Source organism: Saccopteryx bilineata, chromosome 5 (genome assembly GCF_036850765.1).
Source record: "Saccopteryx bilineata isolate mSacBil1 chromosome 5, mSacBil1_pri_phased_curated, whole genome shotgun sequence".
NCBI classification, from domain to species: domain Eukaryota; kingdom Metazoa; phylum Chordata; class Mammalia; order Chiroptera; family Emballonuridae; genus Saccopteryx; species Saccopteryx bilineata.
Window position 1 is genome coordinate 171,134,405 of NC_089494.1, and position 23,626 is coordinate 171,158,030.

Consider the following 23,626-nt stretch of genomic DNA (forward strand, 5'->3'; position numbering starts at 1 on the left):
TACTCCATGTGCAGTGCTTGTTCTATTCTGTTAGCTGAACAGAGCATTAGGATCTATTAAGATAAATATATATAAAGTTGTACCAGTCAGTTATTGTAATAATGATGTGTAACAAGCAGCCATACTTTCTCTGTGACATAAAACAAAAAGCCTTTATTAAGTTCATATGTTTCTGGATCAAGCAGAGGTCAGCATATCTAGACTGGGCTCATCTTGGGGAACTGGCTGGGGTTGCTCTGCTTTGCATGTCTCTCTTCTTGGGACACTGGGTTAGGCTTTGCATGTTCCTGTGTCAATGGTAGAAGTATAAGAGGGCAAACTCAATCATTCATGTGCACATCAATGTTTTAGATGGGTTTAGGGGCACATTACACCATGCTAGTGATTTCTATTGATCAAAGCCTGTCACATGGAAAAATTCAAAGTCAAGGAGAAGAGAAATAGTGAAGTGTAGAATTGTGCCATTAATGTAAATCTACCATAAGGGCTATTACTTATTTTCATACTCTTGATTAGAACAGAGCATGTAGATAAATGGATTGATGGAATTAAAGGAAGCAGTTCATTTCAATCTATCGCTTAATTGGAAGTATAATTGCCTAATTATATATCTTTCTCCTCCTCTCACTTCCTTTGTATGTTTTTTTTTTTTTTTTTTTTTTTTTTTTTGTATTTTTCTGAAGCTGGAAACGGGGAGAGACAGTCAGACAGACTCCCGCATGCGCCCGACAGGGATCCACCCGGCACGCCCACCAGGGGCAACGCTCTGCCCACCAGGGGGTGATGCTCTGCCCCTCTGGGGCGTCGCTCTGCTGTGACCAGAGCCACTCCAGCACCTGGGGCAGAGGCCAAGGAGCCATCCCCAGCGCCCGGGCCATCTTTGCTCCAATGGAGCCTTGGCTGCGGGAGGGGAAGAGAGAGACAGAGAGGAAGGAGGGAGTGGGGGTGGAGAAGCAAATGGGCGCTTCTCCTTTGTGCCCTGGCCGGGAATCGAACCCGGATCCCCCGCATGCCAGGCCGACGCTCTACCGCTGAGCCAACCGGCCAGGGCCCCTTGTATGCTTTATGGCGTAAGGGTGTCATTTTCTTTCTTCATCATTTTATTCCCAAAATAGTTCTTGTTATAAAAGTTCAGCATATATAATTGTAATGAATTAGTGAACTTAATCTAAAGCTTTTCCCAAAATCAATTGAGATAACAGATTAATTGATTTTTAATTGAGATATAATTGACATATAACATTATATTAGTTTTAGGTGTACATCATAAGGATTTGATATCTGTATATATTGTAAAATGATTACCACAATAAGTTTAATTAACAACTATTATCACACATCATTACAAATATTTTTTATTATTATGAGGGCTTTTAAGATGTACTCTCAGCAGATTTCAAATATATAATACAGCGTTATTAACTATAGTCATTATAACTGTACCTTACATCCCCGGGACTTATTTATCTTATAACTAGAAATTTGTACTTTTGATGACCTTCACCCATTGTACCCACTGCCTGATTCTGGAAACTACCAGACTGTCCTCTGAGTTCACTGTTTTTCTTTTAGAGTTCACATAAAAGTGAGATCACACAGTGTTGTCTCTCTCTGTCTGACTTATTTTACTTAGGACAATGCCCTCCAGTCCAACCATGTTGTCGCAAATGTCAGGATATCCTTCTTTTTTATGGCTGAATCATGTTCCACTGCACATGTATGCCACATTTTCTTTATCCATTTATCCATCACCCATTACTTAGGTTGTTTTCATGTCTTGGCTATTATATATAATGCTGCAGTGAACATGGGGTTGTAGATATCTTTTCAAGAAAGTGATTTTGTTTCCTTTGGATAAATACCCACAAATAGAATTGCTGTGTCACATGGAAGTTCTATTTTTAATTTTTGAGGAATCTCCATACTGATTTCCATGATGCCTACACCCTTTACATTCCTATTAATGGTGTGCAAGAATTCTTCTTTCTCCATATTCTTACCATTGCTTGTTATTTCTTGTCTTTTTGATAGTAGTCATTCTAACATATGTGAGGTGATAGCTCATTGTGGTTTTGGTTTACATTTCCCTGATGATTACTGATGTTGAGCATCTTTTCATATGTCTGTTGGCCATCTGTATGTCTTTTTTGGAAAAATGTCTATTCAGATCCTCTGCTGATATTTTAATTGTTTTTTTTTTTGAGGGGGGCTATTGAGCTATATAAGTTATTTATACATAATTAACAGATATTTTCTTCCATTTGGTGGACTGTCTTTTCATTTGTTGATGATTTTCTTTGCTGTTCAAAAGCTTTTAGTTTAATATAGCTCCAGTTGCCCTGCTTTTAGTGTCAAATCCAAAAAAATATTGCCAAGACCGATGTCAAGGCAAAAACGTAAAACATTAGTTTGTGTATGGTGTAAGACGGGGATCCAGTTTCTGTGTTTTGCATGTGGCTGTCCAGTTTTCCCAACACTATTTATTTAAGAGATTATTCTTTCCTCAGTGTATGATCTTGGCTTTTTTAGTCGTTAATTAGTTGACCATATATGCGTGGGTTTATTTATGGGCTCTTTATTCTGTTTCATTGATCTATGTACTTGTTTTTATGTGAATATCACACTGTTTTGGTTACTGTAGTTTTGTGATATAATATGAAAGCAGGAAGTGTGATACCTTCAGCTTTGTTTTTCTTTCTCAAGATATCTTTGGCTATTCAGGGACATTTGTGTCCATGCAAATTCTAGGAACTTTGTGTATGTGTGTGTGTGTGTGTGAAAAATGCCATTGGAATTTTGATAAGGATTGTATAGAATTTGTAGATTGCTTTGGATAATATGTATATCTTAATGGTATTAATTCTTTCAATCCATGGGCACAGAGTATCTTTACATTTGTTTGTGTTTTTTTCGATTTCTTTATCACTATTTTACAGTTTCACTGTGCAGGTTTTCTACCCCCTTGGTTAAATGTATTGTAAGGTATTTTATTCTTTTTGATGCAGTTTTAAATAGGATTCTTTTGTAATTTCCAGCTTAATTGATTTGTAACTTTTATTGAGTGCTTACTTTTACTGAGAATTTATGATGATACATAATACACTATGACTAGCACTGTGTGGGATATGACTTTGTAAAAGCCATACTTTCTGGCCTCAAAGAGAGAAGATAAGATACATATTCAAATATTCATTTTTTTAAAAAAAGACTTTATTTATTCTAGAGAGGAGAGAGAGAGAGAGAGAGAGAGAGAGAGAGAGAGAAGGGGGGAGGAGCAAGAAGCATCAACTCCCACATGTGCCTTGACTGGGCAAGCCCAGGGTTTTGAACCAGCAACCAGAGCATTCCAGATCGACACTATCCACTGTGCCACCACAGGTCAGGCTCAGATATTCACTTTTTACATTGCTTTTTTTTTTTTTTTTTTGCCACCCAAATCCTCTCTTTACAGTTCATGAAAATGTTCAGCAAAATGAGGAGTTGTGGCTTTACTGCTAGCAAAATCATTTCCTCTTGCCCCCAAATTTAAGATCTTATCATTAAGGAATCTGGTAATTAAACTAACTAGGTATAGCTAAAATACTTTAACAGTCAGTGCTTAAAATAACTTGCTTGTTTGACACAAATGTTCTAATTTTCAAGAAAGAAAGTGGCATTAAGTGGTGTCAAAGTGGTATCATCAATTAATACCTTTCTTCAAATATTTCCTTTTCCCTTGTCAGTGGTTTCTTCTTTTAGCTCTAACAAGGCTCAAGCTGATTATATCCTAAGCCTTTGATCTTCTGACTTCCTAGTCTACCCCATCTCTTTTCTTTCCGTTGCCAGATTTCTTGAAGGCATGATTTATACCTCCAGGCTGTTTCTAATTCCTTAGCCTGCACCTTCTCTTTCACTTTTATTATACAGATTCTGACCCCACTTCTGCTTCTGCTCACTGAAGATCAAGTTCCTAATCTAAAGCCTTTTCTTAAAGTGTATCCTTGACTCTTTTGTAATGGTGGCCAAAAGTGACTATCTCTTGGGTCTTTTTTCATTCTGTATGTAAATTTATTAAGCACTCATGTTCTCAAGACTATGCAAGCTTCCTGGAATAAACAGATCTATAGAACACAGTGCTTGGCATACAGGATTTGCACATGCAATTAGTATAATAGGGTATCATATCTTTGTGGTAGGGCCAATATAAAACTTAGAAAAGTTTTCCAGTCACTACCTTCAATCTTCTGTTGAATTTCCTTTCCTCTTTTTATTTATTTTTTTTAAATTTTTTTGTATTTTTCTGAAGTTGGAAACGGGGAGGCAGTCAGACAGACTCCCGCATGCACCCAACCGGGATCCACCCGGCACACCCACCAGGGGCATTGCTCTGCTGTAACCAGAGCCATTCTAGCGCCTGAGGCAGAGGCCACAGAGCTATCCTCAGCGCCTGGGCCAACTTTGCTTCAATGGAGCCTTGGCTGCAGGAGGGGAAGAGAGAGACAGAGAGGAAGGAGAGGGGGAGGGGTGGAGAAGCAGATGGGCACTTCTCCTGTGTGCCCTGGCTGGGAATCGAACCCGGGACTCCCGCACGCCAGGCCAACTCTACCACTGAGCCAACCGGCCAGGGCTTCCTTTTCTCTTTTTAATAATTTGAAAAGACATTGTAATTTTCTGGTTATATGCATGTATTGACAATGCAATCCTTTCTAGAACTTAAATCTCAAACCTTCTCCTCTACCTATGGCTGACTTGACTAGTCACTCCCAGGATGTGAAGGGGAACGGGAGCTGCCAGTTTACTCCTTATCCCACTTCCTCACCTTGGGGTGTGTGGAAGGTACGGCCTGAACCTCCCCAGCTCCACTTCTCCCTCTCCTCCAGGGTGTGCGTAGCACTTGGTGTCACTGCTTTCTGACCAGTACTGACTGCTGTCCATGTGGCAAAGGTTTAAACGTTGGTTGTCCTCTGGAACAGGTGTGAGTTTACCCCACCACCCCACCTGGAGATGAGGGATCCACCTCTTGCCTTCTTTGCAGTTTTCAGCATCACAGCTCCTCGATGTTAGGTCTCCATGTTTTCTTTTGGTGCCCCCGCAAAGTTGTGACTCCTGAATCATGTTCTACACATCTCCCAGAAAGCTTGCGTAGTGTTGAGGATATAATAAGTGATTAATAAATTTTTATGCCAAATTTAGAAAGACAGAAGGGATGAGTCCTCTCCTCTAATAGGTAGGCCTCTGGGGTGGGAACCCTCAAGGTGGCTCAAGGCCAGCCACCCTTTCCAGTGTCCACTTGCCCATAGGAACCTGACTTTCTTTCCACCCCAGATGGTGAGAAGTGCAGCTGCCGCCCTCACTGGCTGGCGCTCTCTGCCCCGTTGTCTCACTCCAGGTCTCTTCAGTCCTGCTTGGACAGGTCAAGTCCACTGCCTAAGTGGCTATCTAACTGGAGAACATAACAGTGGTCTTCTTTTCTTTGTGGCACCCCCAGCCGCATCCAGTGATACACTGATTGGAGGTGTGCGGGGAGGTACCCTCTTCCTTTCACCACAAACCCTGTGCTCTCTGACCAGGTGGGTGACTCAGCTCTTTCAGACCTCCTCTCTCCTTCAGTTCCAGTTTTCAGTTTTATAAATGGAAGGTATGTGTTAGAGGGGTCTGTTCGGGGTATAGTGGGTCTAGTTCTTCAACTTCTGAATAAGACCTCGGTCGGGGGGAATCTGGCTCCAGTTGTGGCGACTGTATAATGTGGCACGCTGGGTGCCTTTGGGCCTCAGCTGTGCATCGGATCAGCAACAGGGAACTCGGCATCCCGGCATCCCGGTCCCCAATAGCAGGCGGCCACAGGAGCAAAAATGTTCCAGGTCTCTGATGGAAGTTTGTACGTCAGGAGCACAAGTGGTAATATGGTCACTAACACTTTGCTGCCATAAAACCAGATGACCACTCCTTTCTCTCAGACTCTTTCTCTTCATTTTGTCTCTGAGATTTAGATTTTCTTCCAAGTTGTGTCTTTAATATTCTCTATTCTGCATAATCTTCCTGAACAACCTTCTATCCTTATAACCTCAATGTCCACCCACTTTCATTGGAAATTTAGCTCTTTCCTAAGCTCCTTTGCTACATTTGCATTACTTAATTAATACTTTTGTAAGGATTCTGGTCAGAATTTAAGCTGAACATTTTTCAAACTGAGTTATCATTTTTATTTAAACCAGTTCTTTCCAGTTTCCTAAAGTTTTACTATGTCTTATTTCTTGGTTCCTGAGCTCACAACTTGTCACCTTTCATCCTTTCCCTTTCCTCCTTCTAGCTGTTTAAGAAATTAGGTCTTCCCCAGTTTTTCACATCTGTTTATTCCTTCCTATCTTAGTTTGCTAAGACTGCTATAATGAAGTACCACAGATTTGAGGGCTTATGCAATAGAAATTAATTTTTTCACAATTGTGGAGGCTAGAGGTCTAAGATCAGATGTTGTGAAGGTTGATTTCTCTTGAGGCCTCTCTCCTTGGTTTGTGGGTGACCGTCTTTCCCTGTGTCCCCACATGGTCTCCCCATCTGTGTGTCTGTTTCTAGGTTTCTTCCTTTATCACGATACCAGGCATATTGCATCAGGGCTCAACCTAATGACTTCATTTTAACTTAATTGCCCCTTTAAAGACCCTGTTTCCAAATATAGTGACATTCTGAGGTTTGGGGGGTTAGGACTTAACCACATGAATTTTGGGCGGATGTAACTCAGCTCATACCACTGTCCTTTCTTTCTGGCAACCTTTGGTCAACTTATTACTTCTTGTTTTGGCTATTGCAAAATCGCTTTTACTATCCCACCCCACTCCCAGATTTCCTGCTTTATTTTTATTTTATTTTATTTTATTTTGCTACTTCATTACACACAATTACTGGATTAATCTCCCTGAGGAATAGATTTTTAAATTTATTTTTTATTTTTTATCAACAGCACCTTGATCACTCCTAGCTTGACATCTAAGGGCATCCACCATGAGGCCACATCTGCCTTCCAGGTTTGGCTGCCACTGCTCCTCAGTATAACCTGTTCTAGTCTAACTAACTAAATTACGGCTTTGTCCCAAGCAAATTCTCATTTCTCTTGGCTGTTCCTCTCTATTTCTAATTTTGTTTGCCCTTCAAGACTCAGCTGGAAATGCCCACTTGACTAATGTAGCTCTCCCTGATACCCTTGGTTGCGATGAATTCCTCTCTGACCACCACTTCTGTTACACTTAATCTTATTTCTCTTATAGAGGTTACCACAGTCCCTTTGATTAAAGTAGTTCTTGTGATTCTCATCTGTGATCCTAGCGTATAAATTTCCTTGTACTAGAGATTAAATCTTTTGTTTCCCATGGTGCTTTCATATAGTTGGTAAAATGTAAACTCACTTAGGTGCTTTTCCTGTAATATCTTCTTTAGAGATTCAATAATTTGTGGTATGATTTTTAAAAAGCAGAATAGTTTTGCATGTATAAGTGCTTCTCATAGTTCTTATTGCTATCAACATTCAGTAAATGATTTAAACTAGAATAGCCATTTCTGAAAAATAATATGGGATCTACTAACCCTAAGTGTGCAGAGACTCTTAAGGCTGCATGTATTGCATATGGAAAACAGAAGAGTCCTCAAAGCCCAAGGTCTTTGGACCCAGTTGGAGGCTTTCCAGAACGTGGCTGAATGCAAGTGGACTACTAAGCCTTCAATCTTTCTGAGCAGCTGCTGAGCTCTCTGTGTTTTGTGTGTCCCTTCCTTGAGGGTGACAAGTACCAAACTTCTAAGGCACGCAAGGGAATAAAAATGAGAGTTTGGGGTTCATGGCCTCAGCTGTTTGAATTTGTCACCCTGATCAAATTGCACAAATTCTCTCCTGCCTTTTGCTTCGTCCTTAATTTCTCAGATGAATGTATTAATATTTTCCCCACATGATGGGCAAATGCATAATTTAGTTCATCACCAAATTCACTGTGAAACCAATTGTTTTCCTAATGTGTGGAACCAATGTAAACAAAACCAACAAGCGTGGTTTGTGGATTATTTAACACACTGCTTTCTGTGCACTATTCCAGTCAGCTGTCTGCTTCAGGGTAGTGGTCTGTGTATTAGCAACTTTGCAGGAAAATGCTGAAGCATTTTGCATCTTCCCATAAGAATAACATTACCGTAGCCTAAAAGGATGATGTGCTTCATACAGCAGATATAAAATAATTTCAGAACTCATAAATTAAGGCCATTCTTAAAGTCTTATTTTTGGCTATCATTTTCTTCCTCCTGTGAAACAGCATATGAAAGATACCTCACTGCAGCTCTAAATGTCTGGTTTGATGTGTGCACTCAATTTTATTACTTAGCTTTAAAACCTACAGGCTAATAGGAAGAAAAAGAGATGTGGAAACAGTAATGAAATTGCAAGGTTTAGAATACTTGGGCTTTCTTAAATAACAGATCAATTCTTTCTTTACTTTTAAAATTTGTCCATTGATTGAGAGAGAGAGAAAGTGAGAGATAAGCATCAACTCGTTCTACTTCGTTGTTCCATTTAGTTGTGTACTCATTGGTTGCTTCTCCTATGTGCCCTGACTGGGCATTGAACCCATGACCTTAAAGTGCCATGATGGTGCTCTCTCCACTGAGCAACCCAGCCAGGGTGCTGATTTCTTCTTCTCCTCCTCCTCCTCCTTCTCCTCCCCCCCTCCTCCTTCTTCTTTTTCTTCTTTAAGGTGAGAGGAGGGGAAATAGACAGATTCCTGCATGCACCCCTACTGAGATCTAACCGTCAACCCCATCTTGGGCCTATGCTGCAGTACCTAGCTATTTTTAGCACCTGAGACTGATGCACTCCAACAGAGCTATGCTCAGTTCCCGGGGCCACACTCAAACCAATAGAGCTACTGGCTGTGGGAGGGGAAGAAGGAGGGAGGGAGAAGCAGATAGTCACTTTTCATGTGCGCTCTAACTGGGAATCAAACCAGGACATCCCATACATTGGGTGATGTTCTATCCACTGAGCAACCGATCATGGCTGATCAAGTCAGAGAGAGGGATAGATAGGGACAGACAGACAGGAACAGAGAGAGATGAGAAGCATCAATCACCAGTTTTTTGTTGCGACACCTAGTTGTTTATTGATTGCTTTCTCATTTGTGCCTTGACCGGGGGCCTTCAGCAGACTGAGTAACCCATTGCTTGAGCCAGCGACTTTGGGTCCAAGCTGGTGAGTTTTGCTCAAACCAGATGAGCCTGCGATCAAGCTGACGACCTCGGGGTCTCGAACCTGGGTCCTCCGCATCCCAGTCTGATGCTCTATCTATCCACTGCACCACTGCCTGGTCAGGCCCGATCAATTCTTATTATGTTTATCTATTCCCTATCTTCTTCAAGAAGAAATTAAATCAGCTGATCAGGTGATTTTAGGCCTGTAATATTTAATTACTTGAAAAACTTTCATCATACCTAGTCATATCATTGAAATTGATAATATCACAGACGACCCTGTCTTAGACTCTGAACAACCCTCTGCCCTACATACAATTTCATCTCTTACTTGCTCCTGCATTGTTTCTGTTCCAGAAAAAATTCAATTGATTCCCGCATTGAAATTGTTTATTTTTATTTATTTAAAAAAATTACTTATTGATTGATTTATTTTATTTTTATTGAATTTATTGAGGTGACTGGCTAATAAAATTATATACATACAATTTTATGATACATCATCTGTATATTGTGTTGAACACTGTATTCATCAAGTCTCCTTCCATCACCATTTATCCCTCTTTTATCCTCTTCTAGCTCCCCCCACCCTCCTTTTTCTCTGGTAATCATACTGTTGTCAATGTCTTTGAATTTTTTTGTGTCTTGGCATAATCCCTTCACTTTTTTCACCCAGCTCTCTAACCTCCCTATCCTCTGACAGGTGTCAGTACATTTTCTGTATCTATGAGTCTCCCTCCCTCCCTACTCCCCTTCCTTCTCTATTTGCATAGTGAATATTCCTTATTCTTGTGATTAAAAATAGTTGTATATTTCTTGGCATTGTCTTTTTCCATAGATATTTGCCTGAAATATGATGAGTCCATTTCATTTGAATATCTGTGATGTTTTTCCGTCTGGGAAAGTTTTTCTTTGGTTAAATCTTTCATTATTGTTTCCATTCCAATTGCTTTGGTTAAATAGCACAATAATTGGGTGTTTCTCAATTCTTGGCCTCTACAAACATGTCATCTCCCTTATTTTTTTATTTGCTTGTTTTCTTCTGCATTAATAGAGTACATCTCATGTTTTTCTTTCATATCACTCATTATATTTTATAAAAGGTAAATTTTTCTCCTTATTGCCTTTATGCTTAATTTATTTTATCTCTGCTTTGTTAGCTATTTTAGTTGACATGAAACTTTGAAATACTATTTATTTAAATAAAACACAAAAAGTGAAAGGCAAAAACCCAATATTTGGTGGGGGAAAATTGCACTGATGTTAAAGGTATATAAACTTAATGTTTGAAAAAGCTCTTTCAGCTGAAAAGAATATCAACACCTGTACAGGGAAAAGCCCAGGCCTTCCTCCTGTAAGTCTCTTTACTGCTGGCACAGAACACTTTACTTCTGACACTGGCGGTCACCAAATGTGTGTGTTTTCCCCCTACCAGGTAATTCTCTGACATTAGTTGGGCGTCCTACAATTTAACTCAAGTTGTGATACTGTCTACTTTCAGGTAATGTCAGCTCTTACAGATGAAGGGTTCAGTCCAGTGAGACTGCCCTCCCCTGCACACCCCATCAGATGCCAACCACAAGCCCAGGCTGTCTCCTGTGTTTCTGACCCATTAGCTATAACTGTGGGTTCCCCAGACCTTCTCCTCAGGTTCTATTAATTTGTTAGAGGTGCTCACAGAATTTAGGAAAACACATTTACCAGTTAATTAAAGCATATGATGGAAACAGATGAATAGCCAGATGAAGATGCATAGGGTGGGGTCTGGGAGGTTCCCTAACACAAGAGCTTTTATCCCTGTGGAGTTGGGGTGGGTCACCTCCTGGCATGGATGTATTCACCAGCTTGGAAACTCTCTGAACCTATATTATTGGAATTTTATGGCAGTTTCCTTGCATTGGCATGATCAGTCATTAATTATATTTCCATTCCCTCTCTCCTCTCTGGAGGATGTAGGGGCAGAGCTGAAAAGTCCAAACTTCTGATCATGGCTTGGTCTTTCTGGTGACCAGCCCCCATTCAGGGGCTCAGCCAAAGTTGCCTCATTAGAACAACAGACACTTTATCTCCCATACATTTTCAAGGGTCTTAGTAGCTCTGTGTCAGAAACTGGGGTCAAAGACCAAGCATTAGAACAAGAGGTGCTCCCAGTGCTGTTATCACTTAGGAAATTTTAAAGGCTTCAGGAGGCTGTGTCATGTATTGGGAACAGAAACCAATAGATATATATTTTTTCTGTTATTTTACAATAAACTATCATAAGAGAAAAACTAGTGAAGAAATTGTGATCTATTTATGGAGGATGGCAAATAGTCTTCAAATACTGTCAAATAGGACAGTACTCTAGCTAGCTTGAGAAGCAGCTTGGAGAAAGGGTAGACAAATACAGACAGGCGCTCAACCTATTTAGTGAAAAATTTTAATCAACATAATACTTTTAAATATGAAGTTTCAAAATTAAAAAGTAAATGCGATGCTGAAGTAAATTTGGTGAAATGGATAATCACAAATCTTGCAGATAGAAGAGAAAACTTGAATGAATATCTTGAAACCAGTTTGTTGAGATGTATCAAGAATCTTAAAAAGGAGAAAATTCATTGACTCAGCAATTTTGTGAGAATTTATCTTAGAGAAATAATCAAAGATAATATGAATATTATTTGTACAAGGATGCTCATTGTGCTTTAAAATTGGAAACTATAAAAACCTAAATATCTGACGGTAGGAGAATCATACCTGATAGAACACATACACAATGTAATATTATGCATCTTTTTAAAAATATTGTTTTAAAAGAAAATTTAATGATGTGGGGAAATAGTAATTTTAATATTAACTGAAAAAATGGATAAAAATTGTGTATGATCTTCATTGACTAAATAACCTCCTTTCCCCATGCACACAAATTTTGTACATTTATCATTATTATAACTTAGCTCATCCCATGATATTTTCATTGTAGCCTGTTCTCTTTTCCTGAATTTCCATTCTTTTGTGGAAGGCATGCTGTCTTGCATCCTGTTGAGGATTTCTTTTGGTAAATACTGTTCAAATGTCTCCTTATTCTTCAGATGAATGATCTCCTTACTTTGTTCTGCAGTACATTTTTCCTTAGGTTGCATGTTTGATTTTTCTTTGCTCAGTCTTGAGATGAGAGATCAGCTTTTGATTGATGATTACCAATGAGATTCCTTTGGCTCCATTTTCACACCACTTGGGTGTGATTTCTTTCTCAAATCTACAACTCCCTGGGAAGTTTGATATACCTTCTTGCCCAATTTTTCAAGTCTTTCATTGGCTTTTATCAACTATAGCTCCACTGGACTGACGTCTTCTTCGCTTGTGTTTTCTCCCACCACACATTTCTCGGATACTGTGGACAAATGGAATCATGAAAAACTATATAATTGAGCCCCTTGCTTTCAGAGAGTTTCCTGTGTCCATCAGACTTACAGGACACATTGTACCATCTCTTTTTCCCACCCTCTTGTTCCCAATGTTGTTGCCCAATTATTTCTACTTCAGTCTCTGTGGAAGGAAAGGTATTGAGGAGAGAACAGAATAGGGCAGTGTTCCAGCTATCTCAAGAAGCAGCTAAGAGAAGGGGTAGCTGGCCACTTTTATGTTTTTGTTTTTGTTTTTGTAACCCATATGTTTGGCAGAGATGGTAGAGAGGAACATGAGCTTTATAGTCCCACATTAGAATTGAAACTGCTGTTAGGATCTATGGATTGTGATTCCTGAGTAGTTTCATTGGCTTTATAATTATTCCATAATCCTGTCATAGGTCTCTCCTTACTCTCACTTTTAATTGTGTGACTTTTTTCCTTTAGCTAGGGTGTTTCCATAGGTGCTTTATCATGAAGTTAGAAAAGGTTGTTTCAGAGGCTGCTTAACAAATACAATTTTAAGTAGGAAGAAGGAAAAAAGATTTTTTTAACCCTTAAACCCAGACCATTTTTCTTTGGTTGTTATACTTTACTTGCTATAGTATGAGAGAGAAGACCTCACAAGGAATACAGATGATTTTAACAAAATGACCATATTTCTCCATTGCAGTTGGCTTTACCACAGTATATCACTACAGTTAAATGAAGTTGTCAATCACAGAGGGTGCCATAAACATGATTATATGGAATATTATATAGTAGTTTAATTTTGAAGTATGTCATCATTTATTAGTATGGATTAATAATGCTGATTACTGTAGCTTTTACAGTGTGGCAGGTACTGCCTTAAACATTTTGTATATATTAACTTATTAAATTCTCCCATCATCTCTATAAGTATTCTTTTCAAAGTCTTATAGATGGAAACTGAGGCACAGACAATTCAAGTAATTTGCCCCTAAGCTTTATAGCTGCTAAGTGTCAGAGGTAGAATTTGTAATTAGGCAGAGTGACTCCATATTCTATGCTTTTAATCACCATGTTAGGTAACCAGAAGCCAAATGACTGAACTTTTTATCCTAAAATCCAAATTCAGGTATTTTCTAATGTCATTAATTTAGATACAAGTAAAGAAACCTGGAGAAATCTTTCATGGAGAAGAAGAAAAGATGGAAATAATTGTAAAATGTCTATTTTTACATCTATATCTATGCCAGTCTACAGAGAAATTTTAGCAAAATGACCACGGAAAGAATATGCACAGAGAAACATACAACTCTATACAGTAGTATTAAAAATGGTAGTATCCTTGCCGGGTGGATCCCGGTCGGGCGCATGCGGGAGTCTGTCAGACTGTCTCTCCCCGTTTCCAGCTTCAGAAAAATACAAAAAAAAAAAAAAAAGGTAGTATCCTATTATTTCTATAATTTTTCTTTTAAGTATTTTGAAAATAATTACAATAATATTGTCTTCTTTGGTATGTAGAAATAACACCAATGATTTTCCAATACCATACCATTAAGAGTTTTTTCCTATAGCTATGATAAAATTGCATTGACTCTTTCTTTATTTTTTTCATACCATTTTTCCTAGTTTGTCAATACTTTGAATGTGTAAGATGAACACAGTTTTGAGTCTAGTTTTTGGCCACAGAAGAGCAAATCATACACTGATGTTGAATTCATGACTTTGGCTCTCCTCAGAAACCTTCTCTAATCAAATCAGCTCCTGGGAGCTGATTATTTACATCTGGAAAGCAAACATTATGTAAATATTTCTTCTACTCACATTTCTTCGTAGGGACTCAGAATTTTCCCCAGGTGAATAAATTTACATATTATTGTCTCCCGGTTGTAGTAACAAAGTTCATTTGTCAGACTCTGGGATGAACTGCCTGCCCTTCTGCAGGGGCCAGTTGGAATGGGCTGGTGCAGAAGAGTTTCCTGTGCCTACTGTAGGTGAGCCTGTTTGCATTTTCAGGAATTTCTGAATCTACTAGGACATTCTTGGGATGCTTTTTTAAAAAAATGTTTGATGTTTTTAAAGGCATCATACAATAAAATAAAAGATGTGATCTAGGATGCAGTCACAGACAAAATTAACTTTAAAGCTAGAGATTCTTTCTCAAAATTTCTAACATTTATTATATCAAGTGTTTCTTTATGTTTTTACCTTGAAAATCAAAGAAGTAACAAATATCTGAGAAAAGAGGAAAGTGGAAAAAATATGCAAAAATCATCAGGAAATGAATTTAGATTAGAAGAAGTTTTGTTTTCATGCTGAGAAGACAAAGAATCGAAGTGATTTCTCCAAGGTGACTCAGTGAGCAAGAGGGCCATGGAGATGAGCTCTTAGTTCTCTTTTGTTCCATCAGATTACAGTTATTTGAAGATCAGGAGAATAACACTTGATCTTGATGAGAGAGATTTTTTTATAGTTATTTTTTTCTCAGGTATTAAGTCGATGTGACAAATGCCAGGATGACGTTGCATCAGCCTGCTTGGGCTGCCTGAACAAAATACCATAGACTGGGTGGCTTAAACAACAGGAATTAATTTTCTCACATTTCTGGAGGCCAGAAGCCCATAAAAAGGTCTGGCAGGGTTTGTTTCTGGTGAGCAGTCTCTTCATTGCTTGCAGATAGCCACCTTCTAGTTGTGTCCTTACATGGTGAAGCTTCCGGCTGTCTCTTCTTTTTTTAAAAAAAAAATTTAAACTTTATTTAGAAATTTAACTTTAACACAGTGACATTGATTAATAAGAGCACATAGGTTTCAGGTAAACATTTCTATAGCATTTCAACTTTTGATTATGTTGTATATCCATTGCCCAAAGTCAAATCATTTTCCATCAACCTTGTATTTGTCCCTCCTTCCCCTCCCCCACATCTCCTTCCCCTTGTAACCACTTCACTTTTATCTATGTCCATGAATCTCAGTTTTATATCCCAACTATGTGTGAAATCATACAGTTCTTAGCTTTTCCTGATTTACTTATTTCACTCAATATAGTGTTCTCAAGTCCATCTATATTGTTGTAAATGACAATACGTCATCATTTCTTATGGGCGAGTAGTTTTCCACTGTATACATATACAACATCTTTATCTAATCTTCCATCAAGGGAAGCTCTGGTTGTTTTCATGTCGTGGCTACTGTGAATACTGCTGCGATGAACATGGAGGTGCATGTGTCTTTACATATCAATGTTTTTGAGTTTTGGGGGTATATACCCAGTAGAGGGATTGCTGGGTCATATGGTAGTTCTTAACTTTTTGAGGAATCACCATACTTTCTTCCATAATGGTTGTACTAATTTGCATTCCCATCAACAGTGAATGAGGGTTTCTTTTTCTCCACAGCCTCTCTAACACTTGTTATTACCTGTCTGGTTGATAATAGACAATCTAACAGGTGTGAGGTGGTATCTCATTGTAGTTTTTATTTGCATTTCTCTAATAGGTAGTGAAGATGAACATCTTTTCATATAACTGTCGGTCATTTATATGTCCTCACAAGAGAAGTGTGTCTGTTCAGGTCCTCTCCCATTTTTTAATTGGATTGTTTGCTTCTTTGTTGCTGAGCTTTGTGAGTTCTTTATATATTTTGGATATTAACCCCTTATCTGAGCTGTTGTTTGCAAATATCTTCCATTGAGTTGGCTGCCTATTTGTTTTCTTTGTTTGTTTGTTTTTTGTATTTTTTTCTGAAGTGAGAAGCGGGGAAGCAGAGACAGAGTCCCGCATGTACTCAACCAGGATCCACCTGGCATGCCCACTAGGGGGCGATGCTCTACCCATCTGGGGTGTTGCTCTATTGCAACTGGAGCCATTCTAGTGCCTGAGGCGGAGGTCATGGAGCCATCCTCAGCGCCCGGGCCAACTTTGCTCCAATGCAACCTTGATGGTAGGAGGGGAAGAGAGAGACAGAAGGAAAGGAGAGGGGTAAAGATGGAGAAGCAGATGGGCACTTCTCCTGCGTGCCCTTACTGGGAATTGAACCTGGGAATTTCACATGCCAGGCCAATTCTCTACCATTGAGCCAACCGGCCAGGGTCTGCCTCTTTTTTTTTGTTGTCAGTTTCTTTTGTTGTGCAGAAGCTTTTTAGTTTGATATAATCCCATTTATTTAGTTTTGCCTTTACTTCCCTTGTCTTTGGGGTCAAATTCATAAATTGTTGTCAACAGTCAAGATCCATGAGCTTTGTACCTATGTTTTCTTCTCTGTAATTTATTGTTTTGGATTTTATATTTAGGTCTTTGACCCATTTTGAATTAATTTTTGTGCAGGGGACAAACTGTAGTCAAGTTTCATTCTTTTGCATATGGTTTTCCAGTTTTTCTAGCACCATTTAATGAAGTGCTTTCTTTTTTCCATTGTGTGTGTTTGGCTCCTTTGTTGAAGATGATTTGTCCACAGATAAGTTGTTTTATTTCTGGGCTCTTGATTCTGTTCCATTGATCTGTATGTCTGTTTTTTTGCCAGTATACCATGCTATTTTGATTATTGTGGCTCTGTAGTATAACTTGAAGTCAGGTAGTATTATACCTCTGGCATCCTTCTTTTTCCTAAGGATTACTTTGACTATTTGAGGTTTCTTATGGCTCCATACAAACCTGGTAAATTTTTTGTTCTATTTCTTTAAAAAATGACATTTGGATTTTGATGAAGATTGCATTAAATTTGTATATTACTTTGGGTAATATGGCCATTATAACTATGTTGATTCTTCCAATCCATGAACATGGAATACTTTTTCATTTCATTGTGTCTTTTTCCATTTCTTTCAATAATGCTTTGTAATTTTCAGTATATAGGTTCTTCACATTTTTTGTTAAGTTTTTTTTTTCCTATGTATTTTATTGTTTTTGTTTCAATTATAACAAAATTGTTTTTGGCATATAGAAAAGCAGTGGACTTTTGTATATTGATTTTGTATTTTGTGACCTTACTGTATTGGTTTATTGTTTCTAATAGTTTTTTGGTGGAGTCTTTGGGTTTTATTATATGCAGGATCATGTCATCTATAAAAAAGTGATAGCTTCTTTCCCAATATGGATGCCTTTTCTTTCTTTCTCTTGCCTGATCACTCTGGCTAAAACTTTCACAATTATGTTGAGTAAGAGTGGAAAGAGTGGGCAGCCTTGTCTTGTTTCTGATTTTAGAGGAAAAGTCTTCATTTTTTCACCATTTAGTATGATATTAATAATAACTGTCATATATTTCAGTGCTCCCTAGTTGGGTGCATATATATTAAGAAGTGTTATGTCTTCTTCATAGAATGTCCTCTTTATCATTTTGAAATGTCCCTCTTTGTCTTTGGTTAGTTTTGTTGTCTTAAAGTCAGCATTGTCAGATATGAGTATGGCTATACCTGCTTTTCTTTGAATATTATTTGCTTGGAGAATGATTTTCCAGCCTTTCATTTTGATTCTACTTCTGTCCTTGCAGCTTAGATGTGTCTCTTGTAGACAGCATATGGTTGGGTTTTGCTTTTTGATCCAATCTGCCATGCTGTGCCTCTCTATTGGTGAATTCAGTCCATTTACATTTAGGGTAATTATTGACACTTGATCATTTTCTATAGCCATTTTATTTTTATTTTTTTGATAGCTTTGTGTCTTGTATGGTTCTTCTCCTTTTTGTTTCTGTCAGTTCTTGGTTGGTGGTATTCCGTACTTCTTTCCCCACTTCCTTCTTTTTTTAAGCTGCGTGTCTCATTAGTGGCTTTTTTTGTGGGTAGTTGTCTCTCCTTTTAAGGGCAATAATCCTATTAAATTAAGGCCTCACCCCTATGACCTCATTTATCCTTACTTATTTCCTCAGAGGCCTCAGCTCCAAATATAGCCACACTAGGTGTAAGGCATTCAAATATGAATTTTTTGGAGAACACAAACGTTCAATGTATAACAGATTTGCAGTATAATCTAATTATAAAGAGAAGTAGGGAATAATATGGAAGGTCTTTATCCAGTCGTAGGATTCAAATGATTTAACAGCCGGTTCTCTGCCCTTAAGACCTTTTTAAGTGTTAAAAAACAATATACCGAAAGGTAGTTTGTTATTTCATTTACTTAATACTTAAAAAAGAACAAGAGAAGAGGTACATAACACTAGATTATGTTATAAGAAAAAGTTTAAAAATATTAAATAATACCTGAGGGAAAAAAACAATAAAACTGTTATTTAAGATATTTCCACTTTTCTTCTTGATTAGCATTCTCACTTATGGATGGAATGAGCATTGCTATGGGTGTTTAAAATACTCTGCTGCACAGATGAACATTAAAAAGGAATAAAGAATGTAAACTTGTGATTTTCATATTGGGTGGCTACCCAGGCACCAATCTTAGAGAGAACCCTGATGACAAGTGCCATTTTAACAACTTGTTCACTGAACTCAACAAAATATTAGGCATTGGTTCTGCTGAACCAGTGAAAACTGGTTGAATCCCACCACTGTCTTTATCCAAAAAAATGAGCAAGAGAGGTTTCTATAAGCAGAAGAAACTTAGATTTGGAATCAGACCGATTTGACTTTGAACTTCTGGCTCCTCTACCTAGTATCTATGTGACTATTGATATTAGTTAATCATTCTCAGCCTTAGTTTTCTCATTTGTAAAATGAGGATGATAATGCTTCAGGCTATAGTAGAGCATCTAACAGTGTCATTCATATGGTTTAGTGCTCAATATTTGAAACTGGTTATTATTAGCCCCTAGATTCAGTATAGCCCAAGGACTCCATTTGCCTTGTCCAACTAAAGCTGTCATATGCAAATATTCCCTTGTCTTTGGCTGTCTTACGATATGAATAATCTTAGTAACAAAGGTCTTACTATAGAGTGTATATTTAGGAAAGAGGCAAAGCTACGTATACCTTTGTTTTGTTTTTGTTTTTTTGAAGGCTTTACAAATGACTTTCTTTAACTTTAACAAGATTCTTCACTGCTAACTACAGTTTCTTTTTCTCTACAAATCTTTTTATTTCCAAACATCAAACCGTTTGATAGCAGTGAAGGTTTTCTACTGACTCATCTAATTCTGGGGGCCCCAAAGGGCAAAATCAGGACCAAGAGACGTGATTTCCTAGGAAAAAAGGTTTAATCCCAACTAAAGAAAGAATGGTGGAACAGTTGAGCCATCTGAATAAGGAATGAGTTTTCTCGTGAGGTGGTGAGTTCCTCATCTCTGCTCCAGGACCACTTGGCAGAAATATTGTGGTAGGGTTTCAAGAAATAAACAGGAAACTGCTCTATGTGACCTCAGAGATCTATTCCACCCTGAAATTCTGTGATTACAGAATGTCACATTCAGGAAGTCTCTCGTTTTAGAAAAGGATGTACAAATGGAAATTACCTCAGTGTCTGGCTTATAACTTAGAAAATAGAATTCTGATTGGCCTGCTCAGGCAGCCCTGGAACTTGTTCTTTCAGATTGTGCCATAAGTCTTAGGGCTACTGACCATGACTTTGGAGCTAAATATAGTCTGGAAAGTGCCATTGTGTATCCGACTGCGGGAGCCAGTGCGGCAGACTTGCTTCTTACCTTGGTGTCTAACACTTCATTAGGCTCTGGACATGATCCTTTTGTTAGATGCCAGCACAAGCATTTCATTACAGATCCAGGAAATGATGAAGAGATAAATGTTAAAAAGAATGTTTTCCAAGGAACATATTAATGGAGTGTTAATGCATCTCACTCTCTTCCTGGAGTAGAATCCTCTAGAGAGCTTTGGATTTACAGGAGTGAGAGTTCATTCATGCCAACAGAATCCTTAGCTTCAATTAGCATCAAAGTAAATATGAATATTAATTAAAATACCTGGGTTAGCACTTCCTTGTAAGAAAAATTCCTTGAAAACTTCTCCCTGGAACAAAGCCATATACTTGCTCAATCATGGAAACTTAGAGCCAAGGAAATTAATATATGCTTTTTCTAGCTCTGAAGTCCAAGACAATAATAACATTGTATTCTCTAAGCTGAAGAATTTTAGACAGCAGTGTTTTCTTCAAGAAGCAGGCTTCAAAGGAGACTTGTGAGAGAACCTTTGAAAGAGTTTCCGGAGCTTTATCAGTTTTTAAAGCTGCTATGTATTTGAAAGGTTTTAGTTGTATGAGCTTCATAAATACTTTGTTTAAAAATCAACTAATTCTTTCCCATCTCACCTTTGGCACTGCACTGTAAATCACAAGGCTATTCTGAACATTCTAGCTACCTAATTAAAATCCAGCAAGAGAAATATATCATACATACAGGGCATATATTTTGTGCTCTCCTTGAAAATTTTGCTTTTAGGTTTTGCATTAATTTCTAATGACCAAAAAAAAAAAAAATGCTTTAAAGTACATCACTTTTTTTTTCATTAGAGTTTATAATGTCTTGAAGATGCCCTAGAGAATCTGAAATACCTCATTATAGGTTTTGACCAATATATGATAAAAAAAAAACACTGCTTGCTATATCTCCAAATCATCTTTAAAATAATCTTTTATACTTGAAATCACTTGTGGTGGGGAAAAAGGAAAGAGAAAGACACCGAAAAGTGAGACTTGTAAAATAAAAGTACTTGTAATTCTCTGACTAATTACAAAACAAATGCTTGTTCTTAGCTTCTGGGGCTTGAAATGTGGTGGATGAATGAAAATCTATGCACTTGATGTTTTGTTCACCATTTGGTATGGGTACAAACTTTTTATCATCAATTTCTCTCTCTCAGTCTTGTCTTTCAGTCTCTTTTCATTCTTTTAAGACTTGTGGCAGTTGGGTATGGGAGCAAAGGACCAGAATCCTTGCTATTGTATGATTGGGATGCTGGTGGAAATGTAGAGCAACCTGGTTATGTTAATTTACTTTACAACTTCCTTCATTGTATATGTTGGCCTGGAGTGTTGAGAGCCTTTTCTCTCTGTCACCATATTTTTTAGGTTAATGGTTGTACAAGTTTTAACACATGATGATTTTAATAATTGCATGCATTGAAAATAAGTAGGTCAGTCTTGTTTTAACTATTTCTGACACCAGGTAAAAAAGGTGGTAGTATAATAAGCAGTGAAGTGGGGACAAAAATGATTTTTTTTTCCCCTGGTGCTGTGACCTCTACTGTTCTCAGAAAAGCAGCCTTAAGCTTGAAGAGCTAATAGGAAACCTTTTATATATTATAATACAAAAATTTCTCCGGCTGCAAGTTTGCCATTTATCCTGACACCTGCTGTGGCAGGCACCAGGCTCTGACTCAGCCTCTGATTCTAATGGCCTTGTGATGTGTTGTGACCTTATTCACTTGCTCTTACAGTGAGGAAACTCAAATGTCTATAATTACAGTTTTGTTTAATAAAACTTTTTTTTAAATAAATTTTATAGAGTGCTGGCTAAATGACTTCTGTTTTTAGTTATTACTTGGGGATTTTTAGAGGTTTGGTACACTGTTAAAACTGTTTGGAAATGCCAAGAGTCTATTCAGTTCAAAATTGCCCAAACTTTTTACCATGTTTATCAAATACTTTATTTTCAAACGGACATTTTTTAAAGCTTAATTTCAGAAGGTTTTCTTTCTTTTTAAAATTTTCATTGATTTGAGAGAGAGAGAGAGAAAGATAGAGAGTAGAAGAGAGGGAGGGAAGGAAGAAAGAGAGAGAAGCATCAAGTCATGGTTCCACTTAGTTCCATTTTATTTTCTTTAGTTGTGCACTCGTTGATTCTTCTCGCACCCTGACCAGGGGTCGAACCTTGACCTCGGTATGCTATGTGGATATTCTGTCCACTGAGCCATCCAGCCAGGGCAAATCAGGCTGATTTTTAAAACTATATTATTTAAACACGATTATATATAATTTGGGGGATCAATATAATCATACTATTGTTTAATCTTTTCAGGTTCCTTTTATTTAGTATTGAACAAAATTAGCCCATACTTCCTGCTCTGTACTTTATACAGACATTTGAAACAGTAAAAAACAGCTTTGAAAAGTGTACAATATATCCTGTTTGGGCATTTATCAATTAGCCTCCACTTTCAAAAGATAGGTAACAGTATCTTTAATATAGATAATAGAATCCAACATTTTTACATAGAGATTGAATCTATGTTGATTAATCTCATTCATATTTCATATGGGTGAATGAGGTTTTACTGAATTGCTCAACTGATTTTCAGGGTAAAATTAAATAGTCACCATTTGGAGTAGTGAGTTTTATGGATGGATCTCTGGTCTCTGAAGCCCCTGAAATGGAATATAAAATGATATATGTATATGAATTTTCTGGGGAGAAGGTCAGTAACTTTTGTCTAGTTCTCATAAAGGTTCTGTTCCTTTCCTTGCCCCCACTCCCAAACATATACAGAACTCAAGAATCAGAGGCTTCATATAAAGAAGAAGGGACTGGCAAAAACTTGTTAAACTGATGAAATGATTGGAGGATTTATTTCCAAGATTTCTGTGATTTAATGACCTGGCACCCGGTGAGGAAGTGCTTCTGGTGCCAGAGCTCACCCCTTTCCATGCAGACCTTCTCAGAACCTTCACAGAAATCTGCAATGCATAGATGATATTAGAGTTAGGAATTAGAACATTATATGTTTAATTCTCTTTCCTTCTGTAAAAGATATTTCAAGAAATACTATAAACATGTATCAAAGTATTATTTTACTAGTATGTTTTACAAATATTTAAAAACTAGACAACCAATGTTTTATTTTTTCATTGAAAATTGAAGTACTTGCAAAATCTTCTTTTATTTTCTGAAATTGCAGTCCCTTATGACATTATTTCATAGGAATCTCTTTTTTTAAAATTTTTATTTATTTAATTATTCATTTTAGAGAGGAGAGAGAGAGGGAGAGAGAGAGGAGAGAGACAGGGGGGAGGAGCTGGAAGCATCAACTCCCATATGTGCCTTGACCAGGCAAGCCCAGGGTTTCGAACCGGCGACCTCAGCATTTCCAGGTCGACACTTTATCCACTGCGCCACCACAGGTCAGGCTCATAGGAATCTTTATCCTTCAGAAATATAGAGTTAAGCTTATTTTATAAGCGT

The 23,626-nt window shown here is 37.8% G+C and overlaps 1 protein-coding gene and 1 pseudogene across 1 annotated transcript in view; one reads left to right on the forward strand and one right to left on the reverse strand.

The window, feature by feature from the left end:
• The window catches only part of LOC136338016 (small ribosomal subunit protein eS1 pseudogene), a 112,616-nt pseudogene extending 107,522 nt beyond the window's left edge, over positions 1-5,094 (reverse strand).
• The window catches only part of COL25A1 (collagen type XXV alpha 1 chain), a 603,455-nt gene that overhangs the window by 136,202 nt on the left and 443,627 nt on the right, over positions 1-23,626 (forward strand). The window lies entirely within an intron of this gene.